Source organism: Meleagris gallopavo, chromosome 10, assembly GCF_905368555.1.
Source record: "Meleagris gallopavo chromosome 10, MGAL_WU_HG_1.1, whole genome shotgun sequence".
NCBI lineage: Eukaryota > Metazoa > Chordata > Aves > Galliformes > Phasianidae > Meleagris > Meleagris gallopavo.
Genome location: NC_139413.1, coordinates 8,747,435 through 8,767,698, shown reverse-complemented (window position 1 = coordinate 8,767,698; position 20,264 = coordinate 8,747,435). Strand labels below are relative to the sequence as shown.

Genomic DNA, 20,264 nt, shown 5'->3' with positions numbered 1-20,264 from the left:
ATTTTCTACACTATCACATCTAATATAGACTTGTCTGAAATAGGTATGGATGAAATGTGAAATGGGACTTTAAGGTTCAAACGTTCAGAGGGAAACAAGCACTATGAGGAGTCCCTGGTTACATTTCAGTTTTGGCTCCTGCCTGTTGAAATTCATTTAATACGTGTCACATCAACTTAACTCATCAAACTTTTGTGCTAGTTTAAGATGAAGGCTTTACAAAACAGATTAGGACTTTAATTTTATTGTTACAATTTCGGAAATAAAATGAACTAGCCTAACAGAAACTGGGAGCCTCTGTTAAACAATATTATTTACAGTAACGTTGTTTCATCCTGTACCAAAGCAATGTCATGCAGGTCATTCTGTTGTTTCTCCCACATCTGGTCAGGTTGACAAGACCTATAAACCATCTGACAACATGAGATTTCTTCTAGGCCACTGAAACTTCCACAGCTTTTCAAGAACTATTAAAAATAAAAGTTACTGTCAAAAAAGTTCATGAGACATTTTCTAAAACTCCCAGAAGAAATCTGTTGCTGTTAAAGTAGCCAGTGCTGTTTCAATATGCTCCTTAGTAACTGCAGGGATGGAAAAATTTTCATCAAGCTATCACGTGAATACATCATGTACCTCTTTCCTAGTTGTAGCACAGAAATATTTATCGAATGCATTCTCTCCTCCCTGCAGTAATGACATTGCCCTTACAACTAGTAATGGAATATAATGGCTTTGTTCCTTTAGTCCTAATCTATTACCATTCTATATTGACCACAGACTTTTATATTAGTTTTTTTCTTCCCTTATAAACTTTCTACTACTTCTACCTTTCCATTTCCATTTGCTGAATTATCCTTCAATATTTAAATACATTCTTCCTATCCCATATCTTTCTTTTAAAATCAGTTTAAGTTTTTTTTTCTTAACTTTGAGATTTTAGGTTTTGGAGATAGAAAAGTAAAATATTGCCATCTACTTCCCAAGTATGATCAATATTTATATTTTTCCCCTATGACTTAGTTCACAATCAATTACAGATTTATGAGCATTGGATAGGATTTTATTATGCTCATATATACCTCCAGTAATCATTTCATAATCAGAACAACCACCAATATTTAGTTCCAAGATGAGTTCCTACATTACCATTAAGAGGAAGATTACTATGGATTTCAAATGGCAGATATAATTCTTATCAAGTAAGGAAACTGATACTTAAATTATTTAATTTTTAAAGGAATTCCAACATTCTTCAGCAGAGAGGCATGACAGTCTGAACATCCATGATGGTACAATAACAAACGTTTACCACTGTGGTCACAAGTTGTGTTATGCATGTTGGTGTTTACCACAGATCCCCAAGTCATACAGTTACTGCCAACAAGAGCACTTGGACAGCTAATACATGCACAGTCAGGAGTGCATTCTCCAGCTTGTGAGGAATTGGACCTCATTTTCAAACAGTGAATGATTTTTTAGTCATATGGATTTGTTTACTGGCAAAGTTGAACTTAGCCTTGCCAATGATGATTCCCAAATTGTTATTACCCATGGTCATAACCAAGAATCTCTTCTCAAATATCACAATGCCCTCAGCAGTTTTGTTCCTAAGATTTTGATTTACTAGCAAGACTTATTTTCTCTGCCTCTCCACATATGTTTTTTCGTAATTAGTTTAATATGCGTCTGATTAGCCTAGAATGACTGTCCTGTAGAACAGGCATTTTCAAAATGCTAATCACATATCACTAATTTTACACAAATCACTTCAAAATGATTGACAACTGAGACAGGGGAGATTTAGGTTGGATATTAGGAGGAAGTTTTTCACTCAGAGAGTGGTGATGCACTGGAACAGGTTGCCCAAGGAGGTTGTGGATGCCCCATCCTTGGAGGCATTCAAAGCCAGGCTGGATGTGGCTCTGGGCAGCCTGGTCTGCTGGTTGGCAACCCTGCACATAGCAGGGGGGGGAGGGTGAAACTACATGATCATTGTGGTCCTTTTCAACCCAGGCCATTCTAGGATTCTATGATTGTTGCACAGAGGGGTGCAGAGGAGCCAGGGCTGCTGCTGCTTGCCCAGAAGTAGCTCAGAGGTGCAGGGCTGAGCATGGGAGAGGACAGCTTAAAGGTGATGTTGCTAGTCTTACATAAAAGCGGGAAAGAAAGCATGGTATGTAGACTGCAGATCCCAAACCCTGTCCAATTGCTGGCCAAAGATATTGAACAGTGATGGATAAACAAATCCCCCCACATATCCTAGGCAAACTCCCTCCTAAATGTTTTCTGTTGTACAGAACTCACCTCTTTTTGTCATCCTCCCCAGCAGATAAGTTACTGAAAGTTTATTAGGAAATATATTGGATTGAAGATAAATTTATTTCACTGGCAGTTACATCTGCTTAAAACCTTGAAAAAACAGCCATTAACTTTGCTATGTTTCAGTTAACCCATCACTGTGAACTTGCTTTCCTGTCTTTGTGAAATTTGTTAGTATCCATTAACAGAAAGCAATAAATAGATGAGAATTTATCATTAATTTCCTGTTTCAACTAGTATAAGAATCAAATTATTGCAGACTTTAGATGAAATTGATCACTCTTTTCCATCCAGATCAGAGTCTAGGAATAAAGGATGTTTTTCTTCTGAGACAACTAACCTTCCCTTCTGCGCGAGAAAAATTTGATTTTCCTTCCAAATGCTTGTCAAACAGAAACTCATAACATTTTGAACAGTTGTCATCTGTAACTAAAACTAGAATGAAGTGGACAGTTTCCACTGACAGCCAACATTGTGTTACTCATTCAGCAATACTTGCCTGTGTACTACATCTATTTTATTGCTAGTGTCCATGGCTTTCTTATGACTTACATGACCACAGGTCCACCACATGACACACAGCCATTTCTAGGTCTTATCAAATATGTAAATCTCCATTTTCACTCTGGAAACTTGGGTTCACACTTGAGTATTTCACAGAAATATGCACTTTCAAACATGGCCACAGGCTAGTGTTCCCTTGTGTAACATCCATTTTTAGAACTAAGAGAACAATTAAGCAGCTCAAGTCATGCAGAAGATCACTGGGATCCGTACATATTCCACATGCAAGGCTGAATTTTATGCTTTTTTTTTTTTTTTTTTTTTTGTTAAAGCACTTATTTGAACATAAATAGATCTAAAACATATAAATAGCTGTATTCAAGTAGTCAAAGACTGTAAAAGAGGCCATGTCAAAGGACATTTTCCTTGGGTCAGTATGGTACTTCAGATTAAATTATGGAAGGCTTTTATTAATCAGTAAATTGTGGTATTTCTTCACTTAGTAAGGCACTTGGCAAACATTTCTCACATTAGGCAATTAAAAAGGTAATAGCACTGTTTGGCAATTTTGGAAGCATTTAACTTCAAAATTGCAAATTAAAACAAAGACTGAAAATAAAACAATTATCTCTTGTTGCTTTTGACTTCTGGACTCACAGTCAGCAATTAGGGATGTGATACACCAAGGCTGCCTGGGGGTCACTGGGGAGAGTGATTTCAGTCAACAATTGCATGCGAGGAGCTTCTACACTAAAATGAAAAAGTATGCCAGAGCATTTGTTTATGAAATTAGGAGGATTTAAGCATTTAATAAAGCATTAGACTCAACAAGTCCTCTTTAACCATATTTAAAGGAATAAAGCAGTGCTGTAGCCCTGTGACTGACAAGGAGTACAATATTAAAATCAAATCAAATATTCACATGCAATGGGGTCTATTTTAAATAGCAGTAAAATGAAGAGTTACTGATGCCAAGAATGCCATGCTAAATATAAACAGAAAAATGAGTGCAGGAAAATAATAATCTTTGTTTTTGTACAGTCCCTAATCCAAGCAGGTTTTGAAGTTCTGGTAACCCTTCCTTCCTTTAGCGTACTTTTGAAGGTTCTTGGCTCTAACAACTTCACTTAGAGAGCCCCTCCACAAGTAACATATTCCTCTTTGCTGATGCCCAAGAGTCTCTGAAACGTGTTGGAATACCCATAAGTAATGACACTGTAGTTTTGCATGGCTTAGAAAATTGTTTAGGGTAATTACCCTCAAAAAGTTCGACATTTAACTGAATCTCTTGAGCAGGTTTTCTCAGTTTTATAAGGAAACTCTACTGCTACACTTAAACTGTTATTTGGATGGTTCAATTTTCAAAGCTACTGATCACACAGCAGGAGTGCTCAGGAATTTTGGAAGTGGGGATGGTAGTGAAAATGATCACATTTAGATGACTGTTTTTGAAATCTTGAATTTAAGCCTAAAATTTGTCCCATTTATCTTGATAACTGGCTTTCTCACAGCATTTCCATTAGTGCCTTCTCTTTCCTCCTGGCCTGAAAAATGGGAAAAAGGGCCCTCTCTTTGACTGTAAGTTTTATCTCTTGTATTCATTGACAGCTGGAAAAAAGAAACAAATTTAAAGAAAAAAAATACTTTGAACATTGTTACCATCCTTCTTCCTGTCTTGCTTCCAACTAGTAAAACCACTCCTGACCATGTTTTGGGTTCCAGTTTCACTTCAAACCTGTTTTAACCCACCCTTTTTTTTTTTTTTTTTTTTTTTTTTTTTTTTTTTTTTTGAAACCCAACCCAATAGCTAGCATGCTCAGTGGTTTAGGTTACTAGAAAATCCTAGAACTCTTTAAAATTTATGAAACAGTTGGGGGAAGCCTGATGGTCTACCACGACTCTTGTCTGTGAAGCTGTTGATGGACAGAACCTGTCACGCAGAAAATCTCTCTCCTCCTGGAGCAGCTAGTGTCCAGGGAAATGAGGAGGATAAGAAAGTTCTGCAGCAAATGGGCATATGTCAAGCTAAGTGTGTGGTTACTTGCAGTATGAGCAGACATTTACTTCACAGCCTGTGTATTTCTTATGCAGCAGTGCTGTCTTTTTAGAGAAAACCCTTAAATAATTCTCATTTTCTCTCTTTGGAATTTTTCCTTGTCCTGCCAATGACTGTACATTTATTTACTTTCTATTCAGCCTGAGCATTCAAATTCTCTTACTCTCACTCTTTTATCTTTTTCCACCAGGGCACTTCTGTGATGTCCTTACCCTGGTCAAAGCCACTGCCCCTGTTACTGAAAGTCCTAATTTCAAGGTAATTTTAATCCCTGCCATTTCTTTTTAGATGTGTGCAACACATCTAAACACAAGTCTAATACGGAAGTGTAAAACTGAAGCCGAGCTGTTTTTAAGACAGTGATGAGGGTGGAGTTGGCTGGAGTACAATTCTGTGCTCAACAGCTCAGTGTAGCTGAATACTCATGTTTCTGTTTGTATGGCTGGAGTAGAGCACTGACTATTGTTTTTTTCATTAAAAATCATTCACGGATGCAAGACAAACACTTTCTAGCTTTTTAGAAAGACATGATAAAATGAACTCCATGGAGATGTGTAAGCCTATCTTGTCAGTCCCTTTTCTACTAAAAGTAACACCCTCCAATGCATACATTGCTTATGAAAATTATAGTTTTACATCTTTGCAAATACATGCTTCTTCTGGATGACCTGAGGCATATTCAGCAGTGCATTCACTCAAGATACTTATTTTACAGAGGAATCAGTGACACGACAAGAGAAAAGAAAAAAAGGATAAAACATAAATCAGGAGGGTCTACCTTACCCCAAAGCAGTGTTTGCTGTGTGTATGCGTGAGTAAAAAGGATGACTGGGACTTATAAATCCAGGACAGAATCTATTTGAAAACCAGATTGTCATGCTTAATGCATAAGTCCCCGCATACTGCTGTGTTCTACAAACACAAAAGAACTTTCAAAGCATATTCGATGTCAAGTTTTAACACTGAGCAGTGTGCAGAGGAGCAATAACACATGATGATGTTGCAGTCTCTTTTGCTACAGTCCAGTGTCAGCTGATACTGTTCCATCCCTTGAAATCATCTGTCCTAGTCATACCCCTGCTTCTGCAGTCAAGGTCATACCAGCTCCTTACAGCCAGACCAGGACCTTCAGTAGGTATTATCTCTGGAGTCAGAGTGACACGTACATACATTTGTGTGTGCATATGTATATACACATAAAAACACACGCAGACTTATTCACATTTATATATTCTTCACGAAAACATAAATAGTTGTAATACAGAGATTACAATTCTTCTTCTTACTAATAGGCATTTTCTTCAGATCCTGCTTAAATTTGGGATGGAAACACTGAAAAATGGCACAACTCCACAGCTTTTCCTAATTGTGCTTTAGGACAGCCTTCCAAAAACATGCTGGCCTAGCAAGAAAACCTGCCATTCCTACAGAGAGTTACCCAGGTCATCCCAGAGATCAAGCCCACACAACACCTCTCAGTCTGTCTTTAGAACAGGCAGTGTAGTGCAGCCCCTGCCCTCATCCACGACAAACAGGGACTTTACTAAGAATTCCTGACACATGCAGATCTGTCCTGAAACTACCCACAATAGGGATTAAAGAGATGTACAATTTAACCTCAATTCATAATCCTGCTTAAATCAAAAGCAAAATAAATCACTAAGAGCAATGACAGTACTGTTCTCGGTGCTCTGCATGTGACCCTGACAGATCCCGTTGGCGTGCAGGAAAGAGTGCTGCATGCACTGCAGGAGCATATTGTGCATGCATTGAGTGCTGCATGCTGTCCAACCTTCCAAGATTCAAACATTGGTGTGTTTAGCAATGTACACAATATGTACACAATGAAGTGCCTTGCCAAAAAAAAAAAAAAAAAAAAAAAAAAAGATGGCTTACTAGACCAAGTTTACTGAAACCCAGATGTACTGCCATTTGCTAGACAGGACATGCCTCTATGTCTCTCTGAAGGTATCCTCAACAGCTTCAGCAACTGTTACTTTCAGAGTCTATCCTGCCCCCTGCTTGTTTATTAGTATTGGCAGACATCTGATTCCCCAGTTCTGAGTGCCAGCTGTGCCAGAATCCTCTATAATCAGGATGCTCAGTTTACAAGGCACATTTACAGAAAGAGTGTGGAAGTAACTTAACAGCTGAGATCACTGAAAACCTGAACTTGGGGACTTTCATAATTTTGGGGCATCTTAGCACCTATGTTTTACTGGAGCACTTGTGTTTCTGTTCTTAGGTCAGAGGTAGCAAAGCATAGGATTTTATCTTCTTTTTATCTTAACAGCATATTCCTTCATTTTTTGCGAGTAGGAAGGATTTTTATAGCTCTCAGTCAGACAGATCCTGAGCCATATAGTCCTATACTGGCTACTTGGTCAAAATGAGGACCAGGCTGTTCTGCAAAGCACATCCTACATACCAGCTCCTATCATGCTGAAACCAGTTCACACTGATTCAGTCTCCATAGGTGTTTCCCCTTTGCCATTAATAAACTGCAGTCTCTCTGGGAAATAACTGGGATGCTATTCCCTGCTGGAAGCCTAGGACTCAGAAAAAATAAGAATTGCTTTTTTAAGGCAGAGTCTAATCCCATTACAAGGTCTGATACAGCTGCAGGAGAGATAAACTGAAGAGCCATTTAAAAAATTTAGGTTGGTTATAATAGCCTAAGCTAATCTATTTCTTACTCACTGTATTTCCTAATTCCTCTCCTAACACATCGCCTACAAAATTTCATGGTAAATTATTATTTTTTAAACAACATTATATGTTAGCAATAACCTGGCTGTTCAGATCTGCACTTTCAGAACGTTTGAAGGCTCGTTCAGAGATGAGTTTTCTCCCCAAGTGTGTTCGAAGGGGGATGGATGTAAAGTTTATATCGATCAGATTTACTCACAGAAATAATTTCTCAGAAATTTGACATTTAAGCCGATTTTTATAGTCTCTAGGAATTATTAAAAAAAAACCCTCAAAATCTCTCTCATTCCCTAAATCCACACTCAGATGGTCTAGCCAGTAGTCTGATCCAGTCGTGCTCTATTTTTACTCTGGGTGATGGAAAAAGGGAAGAAGCATTTGCATCGCTTTGTGCTTACTGCAGTCATACAGCTGTAGCTGCTTTGATTCAGATGGGATGAGACAGAGGAGGTCTCATGTGCCACAGTGACTGTGAAAGGGGCTTTTTTAGTACAAGACAACACTGTGGCACGCAGTGCACAAGGATGGTGTAAGATTTTGCCACTCAGATTCAGTAGGACTTCATGACTATCACACTGAGCTCACAGTGGCTTGCCGCTGTGGGTGAAGTGTAGTGGTAGGTCAGTATTGCCCTTTCTGCATACATGAATGAAAAGATTAGGGAGTAAGAAGATATTCCATGAATGTATTTTGTAAAAGCAGAGAAAAAAATTTTTTTTTCCTTAATTCCACGATGACTCCTTCCAGATTTGTTGAATATGTATAGGAAAAGTTTATCAGAAAATGCAACTCCTCCTGCTCAAAAATTTGAGTATTTCTTTAATTTTTTTTCCCCAGAAAATTTGTTGGGCATTTTGATTTAGCTGTTTGCTAAATCAAACTTTTTTTTTTTTTTTACTTCCAACAAGAAACAGAACTGGTGTTGCTATTAAAAGAAATCCCATCTAGAAAAAAGAGAGAGGTAGAATTGGGAATTACTACTTTTATAGACAAAACTTCTGTTTTTTATATCAACTCCCATTTTTTATATCAACTCCCAAGTTCCCTTGTCCCTCAGGATCCCTGCTGCAGCAGCCTGGTGATATGGACCTGCCCCTCTGCCCAACACCTTCCTCAGGCTCGCAATCAGCTCTCCTGGCACAGTCTGTGTGCCGGGTAGAAGCAGACGAATCTTCTGCAAATTCTGCTTCTTCCAGGCAACTCGCAGTGTATTCTTTCAAATCTAAATGCATGTTTTCTTATAGAGATAAAATACATTATTTCCAATACCTAAACTCCTCCACTTTAGCAGACATAATTTAGTCTCAAAACCCATGGAAAATAATTGTCAGTGCAGACACACAGGGGTGGATTACAGTAGAACATTTAATTTCTTTCATTTCTTGGGTCTGCCTTAGTGCTATTTAACTGTCTCCTTCTTTACACATACACATGCTGCTTTTATATATCCTTCATCTTATAAAGTGTGCTTCACCAACAGGCTAAGTAAACATTTGCGGTGATATATAACGCTTCCTGACAACGTCAAGCCAAATAGACTGTGATCCAAGAGCAGGCTTGATTTCCCTCAGTCTCCTCTCCTCAGGCGAAAGCTCGAGTGAATAGACGAGCCCTGTTCTGCACCTTGAAGGTCAAAAGAAGAGCTCTGACAAACCAACAGGGAAACGAGCGCTGGGGCTGACAGGCTTCTACCAGGAACCATCCGCCTCCAGCATCCCGATAACCAAACCTCAATATCACTGAGAAAATGACCCATTTATTATCTGTTAATGCAGCACAGGACAAGAGAAAATCACCAATACAAGGCTAATCAGCACACAACTGCAGAGACTCATAGCTTCCAAGCAGCCTTTTGCATTAGGCTAGTCCTGGGTTTGGTATTTAGGAGCAGCCTAGAAGTCCAGAGAAGCATCAAAGCGAGAGCACGGCAAATAAAAATTGACTTAGAGCCCTTATTTCAGATGTTGTCATATTTTCCTTCATTGCTTAAGACACTGGGTCTAACCTCAGACTTTTCTGCAATATAAATATTAGATAGGTGCAGGTTCACCATGGAAATCATGTTCAGTGTTCAATTCTCTTAATTTAGTTTATTTGCGTCCTCCATTTTAGTGATTTTCCCCAAGTGCAAGTAGATGGATAAATAATTTCAGTACAAAAGCTGCTACCTGTACTTATATAATTTAGTCCCACATTTCTAGTTACCCAGCAAAGAGTGAGAGTGGAGATGTCTGCTGGAAATTTGATGTAGCTGACTATTGTCAAGCAAATGCTGTAGCAAACATCCACCTAGCCATGCAGCAAATGAAACTGCAAGGAAAGATGACAGCCTGCAGCATGCATTGCATTCCTACAACGCAACTTTACTTAAATACTAGCTAATTTTGGTGATCTTGGTGTAAGCAAGAATGCAATGCACTGATCATTCCAAGACAGCAAGTAAAGAACTTTCTGGTCAAGGAAAGAACAATGAATGTCAGCTAGGAATTATGATGCTACTATAGACATGAATAAAATAAGAAGGAGCCATGTGCTTTATCAACAGCTCATGAGGATTTTTGTTGATCATGGTCTTGAAATCTATATTCAAACTCTTTTGTGATTCACCCTTCTAATTTCTCTTTCTTTCTTAGCAAAGAAAGCTTTATCTTCACCAATGACTTCTACTTTTTTTTTTTTTTTCAGAAAACTCTGTGAGAGAAAATACTTCTTCAGTGCACTTGGGACATCACATAAGAGATGCTTCCTAAACAGCTGACCCACTTCTTTCTTAATGGCTTTGCTTTTAAATGATGTTGACTTTTTTTTCAAAAAACTGAGTTAGAAAAACTTTAAGAGAGATTGAGAGGAACTGCCTAGAACCTCCTGGCTTATTCTGAAAGTCTAATTGCAAGCTGTTTTTTTCAGCTGATCTAATTATTATGAGAGACTAGCAACTTTTGCACAGTCCCAGACCTTTGCAGGGTTAAGACATGCTCACTTTGCACTACACAAGCAATTCTGGCATGAACGCACAAGGGCACGGTTGGCTTCACCCCGACGCAGCTCAGCAAGGTGGATTTGCTCTGTCATCACAGTGCTGGCCTGAGCAGCACAAACTTGCCAGAGCAGGCAGGTATGGCCCAGCTCCTCCTCCTCCTTCCAAGGCACAGGCAAAGACAAATGAAAACAGGATGTTCGTTTCCAAGGTCAAGCCAAACCTGTTTATTTTTTGCATCTCTTTTTTGCTTTTGCTTTAATTGCTGTCTTCAGCACATAGCTAGTGTATTGCCTTCAGCAGTTGCATTATAAAGCTGACAGTGTATTAACCACATTCAGTATTTTGGAATTTATCTACAAAATCTTTTTGCACATAAAGCAAAATTGAGGAATTTCACTATCTCATTGTCCCATGTACACATGGGAGAGAAGAAGGGCTGTCTAGGACTAAGGAGAATTAATACAGGATTTGGTTCATTCTTGCAAGCAACTACTGCTAGAATCTGTACAAACTGCTAAGCTGAACTATAACCAACTGCAAGCTGTCTGCAGCTAATCAGCAAAGATCAGTTGCAATCTTTGCAGCTTCTGTAATACTGAGTACAATTTGCCAGAGCAGCAGCACCTTGTAATTCTGTCAGTCGGCCTCAGCCTCTACAGTTCACTGCACATCTTTTGTGCCATCCTGGGGATAGCTAGCATTCCCGCAGTGTGCCTCTGCGTGTGCCTTCACTATCACAGTCCTGCATGATGCAGATGACTGCAGCATTTTGGAATATGCTCATGAGGACACAGACCCTTCATGTTTATCAGAAAGAAAATAGTTTTACAGTAACACAACCCTGCGACACATTGGGAAGTTTTGCAAGTCAGTTTCCCAAAGAAAAATACCAATTCAACCTAGTTTTGTATTTCTTATTCTCCTCCTCTCCACTCCCCCCATTTTAGACAGAGGAGATTAGAATATCAAGCAAAAACTGAGACTTGGTACTTGTTCACAATAGTTATCACTAAATTTCATTTTACAGGAAGTTCCACTATGTGAGCATATCTATAGAAATCAATAAAGAAAGCATGCTTTAAAACACAGAACAAGAGGTTAAAACTTAGAACTCTGTGGTATGAACACAAACCAGTTCTACTGTTGATTTATAGTGGTAAAAATGTGATGTATTTTTAAGAACTCTTTGCAACTTAAGTGTCAACTGAACAGAGCATGGAAGCTTCCTGTATTGGTTTGGATGTTTAAATCTGCTGTTTCTTAGCAGTATTTGCCATGAGTACATTCTAAAATACCATTACACTGTTCCCAGTTATCACCTTTGTAATTACAGAATTTGTGTCATTTTAAAAAGAAAACGGCTCGGAGCAACTGAACACATTTTAAAATTATCCTTGATTTATTACAAAGAAAATATAGATAGATCAGGGTTACAGGTTCCTAATGTTATATGTAAACTCTTGACTAATATAAGTGGTAGCAAGAAGTTCAACTGATCTTGATTTCTTTGCATGTTTACACTTATTCTCCCAGTGTGTATACATGCTCTGTTAATAGTTGCATTGATATCGTTTTAGTGATCCTCAGGGATCCCTGAGGCTGGGGGGAATCCTCCTCTCGTGTTCTACACCATGGAGCACTGGCCTTCCCATGCAGATAGCAGCTGTACTTTGCAATACAGAGCTTTAATGCAGTTCTAACTCAGGTTGTGGAGCAGCCCCCATGGTGTACAGGCCCAGGACAAGGAAGGCAGCATGTCCTGTGCATGATCCTAAGCCTGGCTCTGCTGCCTGCCCCACAGTTGCCCTCCCCAGCAGCTAGCTCCCCTTCTGAAGCTCAGGCAAGATCCAAAGCTTTTCTACTCCAGATTTTAGCAATACAGGGAGTATGAATACAAACAAAAAGTGTGGTTCAGAAGAAGACTAGAAAGTTAAAATAACCACACAATTAAAAAGAAGGGGCAATGACAAATGTGTCAAAATAATAGTAATTTACAGCTCCTGAGTGTTCATAATTGCTCTGAATTACAGCTACGTATTTTGACAGAAGAAAACTTGAAGTACTGTAACAAAGTAAAATCCTGACACGAGCTATGATACCTAACTTACATTAACTCACTTATTCTATATTACTCATACTAATAGCAAACTCCCATGATTTAAACTTATGTCATACTGCAGATGATAGTAAAAAACAAAACAAAACAAAACAAAACACATTAAATACACAGAAGTAGAAAGTACGGCTGTAATCAAGGTAATCATTATTTTCAGTAGGTATGCAATTTGAAAAAGTACTGCAGAGCTGAACCTGGAAACAACTCACATGGTGGTGAACCATAAAGTTCAGTGTTGCAGCTAATAAACTAAAAGAGTTTCGCCTCTTTTGAGTTGCTAGGATAGAACCATTAAGCATGAGTTAAGCTTTTGGAAAGCAGAAAAAAAAATTCTTCTTTTGTAATCTGTAGTTTTACCAGGGCAGAGAAAAGCACAGGCAAAATACTCAGGGTAACAGATGATGAGTGATTGTGAAGAGCTATGCAAAAGAATCTTCGATATCTGATGATGGAAATTGCTTAGGAAAAGGAAGCAAAGGTCAGCGAAAGTGCTTTTTGAGTAAGATGGTGCCTTTCCTTACAGGCTAAAGCAAATATTCTTGTGCAAATGATAAGAAAATATTTTTATGTTCAGATGTCCTCTCAATGGCAGAGAAAGTCCTTTTTTTGCCATTTGATGATCTTTGATTCTTATCTGATGGCCATGAGAAGGGTGTCTGAATGCTGCACAAAATACTATTTAGCTTCACAACATTTCAGTGAAATAGAGCATTTGTGCTCAACTTACAGATGGAGAAGACAGAGAAGCTCAGATAAAGAGCATGTGAGACAAGAACTCCCTGGCAAAACACAACATGGAGCCCACGCCCAGACTCTGCTGCTAACCACTGCAGAGCCATCCTTTCAAGCTGAATTAAATAACACCATAATGAGAACTAGATTGCACATGCAGCTTTGGCGGTTACCTGGCTCTGTCTTTTCCTTTATTTTTTTAAAGCTACCAAACACCTCATTAGCATGCAGAGAGTTTGGTGGGAGTTGCAACTGTAAGAAGAGAGTTACAGACTTACTGATGGACAGCTGAGGGTTACAAGTATGCATCTTTATGTCATGAAGGCATGGCCCAGTGAAGAGGAGTCTAGAATGTTTAATCCAACAGTGACATCAAACCAAGCACATTCATGTATCGCTCTGCAAGAGAAGCCAGGAGGCTAACTGAAGGACACGTTTGTGCTACCATTCCTTACAGATTTAAATCAGTAATTTTTTTTAATTCACCAAATTCATAATTTAAAAAAGTCTAGGCAGGAGCAATGCACCAGAGCTATCAGCAAATACTAGAATAATTAAAAAAATTAACACTGTCATGAAAAAAGCATATAATCTAGTCAACATATAAATGTATAAAACAAGTCAAAAAGCTTGAACTGACAACTGTGCATGCCGCCAACAAAAAATCTCAGCATATTATACATACATCTCCAGTATCTTGAGGACTCAATATGACAAAAACATCGTAGCCAAATAAAAAAGAACAAATGTATAATTCATGGGGAATGGTTCTTTAACACACTGGAGATTTTGTCTGTCTAAAAAAACATAGCGAAACATAAGAAGCAGTAGTATTTATCTCTAAAGCCACAATTATGTTTCGTTTGTCTAATATCATCCTCAGTAAAACCTACAGTTTGGAGCTCAGCCCTGTATTTTGTAGAGATTTCTTCTCTTGTTGATTTACATATTCTTACAGGAAGGCATAGCTCCATGTAAATGAGTTAGAAAGTAGCGTATTTACTAGTAGGTTTAAAACAGTCCTTTGACTGATTGATTGATTTTTAAATGTGGCACAACTGACACAAGATAACAAATTTAGGTAAAAAATATTTCATAGTCAAATCTTTGTTTCACTGGTATATCACCCTCTGTATCATACAAAGCAATGGTTGAGAATTAATGCAACAAAGACTTTCCAATCAACCTTCAGTTGTCCTTTGCACCCCCCTTTTTCACTTCCCATACTCCTTTAGTCTTTTTTTATTCAACATGAATACATTATATAAGCGAATTGAAATGTTAATAAAAGAAAAAAAAAAATCTATATTCTTAAAAGTTTGTGCACAAATTAGAGCAATTAAGTGCTAGCTAATTGGACAATAGGAACAATCAGGAAAAATATATATGCACAGTCTGGTAAAACAAAAAAAAAGCAATACTTGGAAAAAACATTGTAAATTATTATTATCATGTAATATAGATGGCTTGAGAAAATAAATCTAACCTAGCTGACAAGGAAGCACCTTTTATAGGAGGTAAGGCAGAAGCACACAAGTAATGTTAAATTCTAAAGACTTCCATCTTTATGTTAATTCAGGCTCCCAACCTGCTACAGTCCAATGGACATACAGTACCTCAACTCCACAACTGTCAGGCTATATTATTTTCAGTACAGCAATTATTTCAGTGACCTACTTTTTACATGAGCAGCTTCTTACTCTAGGCAAGAATCAAAGCATATCAGGGAAGTTTTTATTAATATTATCAAAGATTCCCTTCTCTGTTTTAGACTCTACAATCAACAGGAAAATTTGATGTGGACATTTTTGGTGAAACTCTCACAAATCAAAGTAGGTAACACAGTCAGTGATTTCCCCTGTAAGAAGTGCATTTTTAAGGCAATTTCTCATCTAGAGTTTCCAGTGTTTAAAGGATGAATGGAGGGGCCAAGGTGTGGGGCAGTGCACATAACTTTTGCCAGTGGGGGACCCACAGTGTCCAAAACATTATGCTGCCCATTACTTTCATTTTTGATGTACCTCCGTTTTGAGGAGGAAGATAATAGATGTATCACTTAGGTGTTGTGTCCTTCTTAACGTAGGCTTACATTTCAGTGTCATTCTCTGGTTTCTGCCTTGCTGGCCCCTCTTGCACTGGGGCTATGTTTGAGCAGGGCGGCAGAAGAGCTAATTTTGTGAGGAGTGGGATTCGGACCCAGGCCCTCTCCGTATGGCCTGCCTGTGAGCATGACCCCTTAACAGCAACAGCTGTAATATTCTGTCCTTCATCACTACTCAGCATATGGAAACTAAGGACAAATCTCATCCCAGATTACATCTTGTGCATGGATCACTACAAGTTTTAGTTCATTACTTATCTATATGTAGAAAGAAGCCTCCTTCACAGCTGCCTGCAACCATTTCTCCAACAAAATTGTCAGTACTTTTAAACTTGCCAAGGGCTACTTCTCTGAGCAATATTGTCACTGACTCATCAAATCTGAAATGATGTCTCTGACCTTTGAATCAGTTGTCTTATTTCTCTTTTGACACCAATGACAACTAGAGGAAAAATGTAGATGAAGCAGTCAGAAAATAACAGCCAAAGCAAGCTGACAATGCCAAATCCATCCAGTAAAGCATTAGTTCTTAAAGATACTGAATGCTCCCTACGAAATAAGGATGCTTTAATCAGTTGCTGCTTCTCTAAAATACAGTTATTAGGCTCTAAATATTTTGAATAAGAATTTTTAAAAGTACAGGAATACCTGTGGCCTTCTGCAGTGACTTTCCATCAACACTAAAGAATTAAAGCCCTTTCACGAAGCTAAATCTTACAACAATTCTCAAATCTTTCAAGTATCAAGGAAGAGGACAGGAAAGGAAACCTCCCTGGGTACACCTGGGAACAGCCAGGCTCCCCCAGCTCTCTCCCACTTCCACTCACTATTCCTAACTTACTGCAACTCTCAAAAAACCCCACATCATTGTGCATCTCCATGGAAAATGACTTATCTTTCCCTGTATATAAGGAACACCTATTTCCCTTTTTGCATCATTTAAAACATCACAAAAATCATGCAAGTTGTATAAAATAAAGCAGTATATAGTTAGCCTCCTACAAATCCCAAAGTTTTAAACTTGACTACTCATAAATGCTAAACTCTAGCAGTCATCAAGTCTGAAATGCTGTGCTATGATTTTAACAGTCAAAATTTATGCAAGCTATCGATCTCTGCAAATCTTATCTGTGAACTGTGGTTCATTTGTGTTCTCTCAAGCAAATGGACAATGTAGCTTTCCTAAATTTAATGGCCAGCATTATCCGGGAAGACATGCTGCTCTTGCATTTGCCCACATTCTGAATAGTTCTTACTCCAAAGCCTGTTCTTCTGATCTTTGGTCTCCTTGCACTGTTTCTGAATCAAGGACAATACCACTCCTTGTTTTGGTTCTGTTTGCACAATTAGAGATTACCAGCATAAGGTAGTAAACATTTCAATAGAAAATACAACGCAAAACACAAGGGACAGTGTTACCCTGAACTGTCAATTACAACAAAACTTGAGTATGTAATAAGCCTCGGCCAGACAAATGCATTTTAACATACTGGCATACTTCAGGTGCTAGAAATAAATGCATTTTTGTAAGATAAAGTTAATGGAGAAAACAGGGAGAAATGCCAGAAAAAGAAAGCATATCTGTTACTCCTGTGACTTAGTTAGCAACTGACCTATTTCTAGGTTAAAGCTGAATTCCCCCCAAGAAATACCATCCTTCCCGATCTGCATCACAAACTTCAGGCTGTAGATTACTCAAATATTATTGACTATGTTACAGAGATAATTCCCTTTAAAATAGAGAAATCAGGCATAGATATAGCTTCATTGATGATTACCAAATTTAGAAAATGGATTTGAAGTTGCAAAACACAATATATTCAAAACTGCCACTGCATGATATTTTCTCATTTAATTCATGTACAGAAACAGAAAGTTTAGTAATAAATGATGGACTCGTGCCCCAAGCTAAATTTGGTAACAGGGCATTAATAAAATTTGTGATGAAATCCTAAACGATAATTACTTGTTCCAAACAGAAAGTGTATTTGCTCCGTTTTCTCAATTTTTTTTTTTGAAGTGTCAAGTCTGTGCTTGCTTTGGGAATTAGTTTAATTTCTGTTCCAGACGCAGAGCTAAGCCTTCTAAATATCCATTCTCAATAAATATTTTGGAATAAAGGTTTGGGGTTTTTATGAGTCTCACCCACTTGTTCATAGGCATTGATTCACATTTTACTTGTTTTTGCACTTGCAATGCTGTTTCTAAGCAAATAAATACCTATTTGTTTCTACCAGAATCTTTAGAACATCCTTTGCTAGAAGCAGAAATCAAATTAAAACTTTCCTTTTTAGTACAATGAACTATATAATAATACTGTTTTTACTTCATACAACATAAGGAAATAAGAGTGAGCATCGTTTTGCACAGCCTAAACCAGTCTGTAGTTCTAAACGAAAATCACAAACCACACATGAATGTTCTACTTATTTATTCTCAGCTTACGATTTTCAATACTGAAACCAATTATTTTGCAGGTGTATTGCTCCCAAATTTGTGGAGCACACAGAAACTTTCAAACAAAACTTTGGAATCACATAGAACAATATATTTTTGAAACTTCCAAGGATTTCTGCACTTGAGTATATTACTTGAACCACATTATTTGCTGTACTATCATTTAACACCAAAGACTTCAGTAAACGTCTGTCATGCTAGAAGTCACCATTGTACCTTAAGCACTATGGAACATTTTGTGGTACCGAACAAAAGAAAAGCCAGTATATGTTCTATACTCACAGTAGATGGTACAGATATTTCTGATGCATTACTGAAGAGAATTTATTCCTGCATGATTTTCTATTTTTTACCTATATTTCTCAAATCATTGCAACAGACAACCTCATGGTTTCCTTTAGCACCTTCCTGACCCTTTTCTGACTCTTCTAGTGGCTAAGAATTAAATTTAAGAACTCAGAGAATTACAAGTTTATTCACTCAGTCCATGATAGAAGAAACAATCACAGATAACCATCTCAATAATCTCCAGTCTCTTGGAGATCACATTATACTCAATTATGTGTTTCATCCAGGGAAAAGTTATTCTTTAGGTAGGCTGAGATTACCAAATCTATATTAAGGACATGTACACTGGTTACTTGAGAATAGGGCATTCAAATCTCTTGAGCATTAAAATTGTTACTCACTTCATGAATAATTAAAGCAAATTTTGGTTGCCAGAGGTACTAGTTAGCTTACTGAAATATTTCTGAATAGTTCTGAATGTCAGGAACATCTTGTTTTCAAGGTGGGTGAGGGAGAATTCCTATTGTAACACTTGATTTTGCTTGAAGCACTCAGAGAATCCCAATTAAAAATATTCAATTAATCTTACTGAATTATGCAAAAGAACCAACAACTACTTACCAAATCAGTTTGTTGGGATATGAATCTGGCATTTCAGGTTCAAATGTTATTGGTGAAACAGGTTTCCAAGAATACGCATGCTTTTAGAGGTTCTGTGGAGACAATAGAGAAGCAATATCAATGATTTTGCAGTCTGTTGTGTAAGGCTGTTATACTCTTCCCCAGTGTATCATAAATACTACCCCAATAATGGTTTTGAAAGTTTTTTATTTAAGTTTTGGTATATATTTTTTATTTCATATAGAGCCAGTCTGTCAATTTTAGGAGCAGCGTGCTCTGGAAAATATGCAATTTTTAAAAATATTTTTTAACAAGAGAATAAGAATTTTCTATTCAGTTACAATAATTGCTATCCAGCTACCACATTCATCAAACAATGAGCAATTCACTAGGGTAACATATGCAGGAGCATGCTTGTATATATTCATATTGTCTCCTGCCTGAAAAGAGTTAAATAGAGCATATAAATGATGAATACAAAGCATCTTGGGATACAAAGAAACTAAAATGGGTTAATTAGTGAAAAACATGCATCAGCGTATAAGGCTCAACCGTAAATGTTATGTTTTTAAACCTATTATATCTGTGGATAGCGTTCAGGATTATGGATAATTTCAAAATAAGAGATGTTAATTTTCAAACTGATTCAAGTAGAATGTATTAAAGAAATATTCATTATTTGAATAACAGCTCAGATGCATTCACATTAAACATGCATTAGTGAAAGCATTCCTTTGACATGCGTATATAAGCATAATATCTAACTGACCTAGAAAATACAGACATCACATAGTTGATGACAAAAATATGGAGACAGATAAGCCCAGAGATCTTTGATCAAGTGTATTCTTTGGCAAATAAACACAACATGTTATCCTGACAACACATTTTCTCTGGAGCACTGGCAGCAAGGCTTTCCAGGCAGCGCCCTGTAGCAGGCCTGTCGCCTGCAGGATGGGGGAGAAGGGGACCTCTCAGCTCATGTCTCCCCTGTGCCAGGGAACACTTGAGTTCTTGTCCAGGGCTGCCTGTTCTAAGTGAAGCCTTTATTTCCCTTTATATTGTTTTTAATGTTACAGAGAGCTGACCTGACTGCTGTCATTTTGACAAACAAAAAATATGTTCCCAGACTGGTTAAAAGGTAAGTTTTAGGCAGAGTTAATTATCTGCTTTCCCTCTCTTCAAGCACTGCTATGTGTTTTAGGATTTTAAGCACTTCTTTCTTTATCTGAAAGGACCCTTTCCAGTGCTATTGCTGCTAGATTCATCTACATTATTCTTTCTATCAAATCAGTGAGACGTGCAGATTGGCCAAAATGAATACTAATACTCAATTGGTATTTAATTCAAAATGCTCTTAGTTTTCTCCCATGCCTTCCTG

At 37.7% G+C, this 20,264-nt stretch overlaps 1 protein-coding gene across 20 annotated transcripts in view; it reads right to left on the bottom strand.

Moving 5' to 3' along the window:
- Positions 1-20,264, bottom strand: part of LOC104912305 (uncharacterized) — a 263,480-nt gene that overhangs the window by 104,866 nt on the left and 138,350 nt on the right. For all 20 annotated transcript variants that reach the window (XR_014885096.1, XR_014885093.1, XR_014885099.1 and 17 more), the window contains exon 4: positions 18,884-18,975. The gene's annotated coding sequence lies outside the window, so the exon portion shown is untranslated. The remainder of the gene's footprint in view (positions 1-18,883; positions 18,976-20,264) is intronic.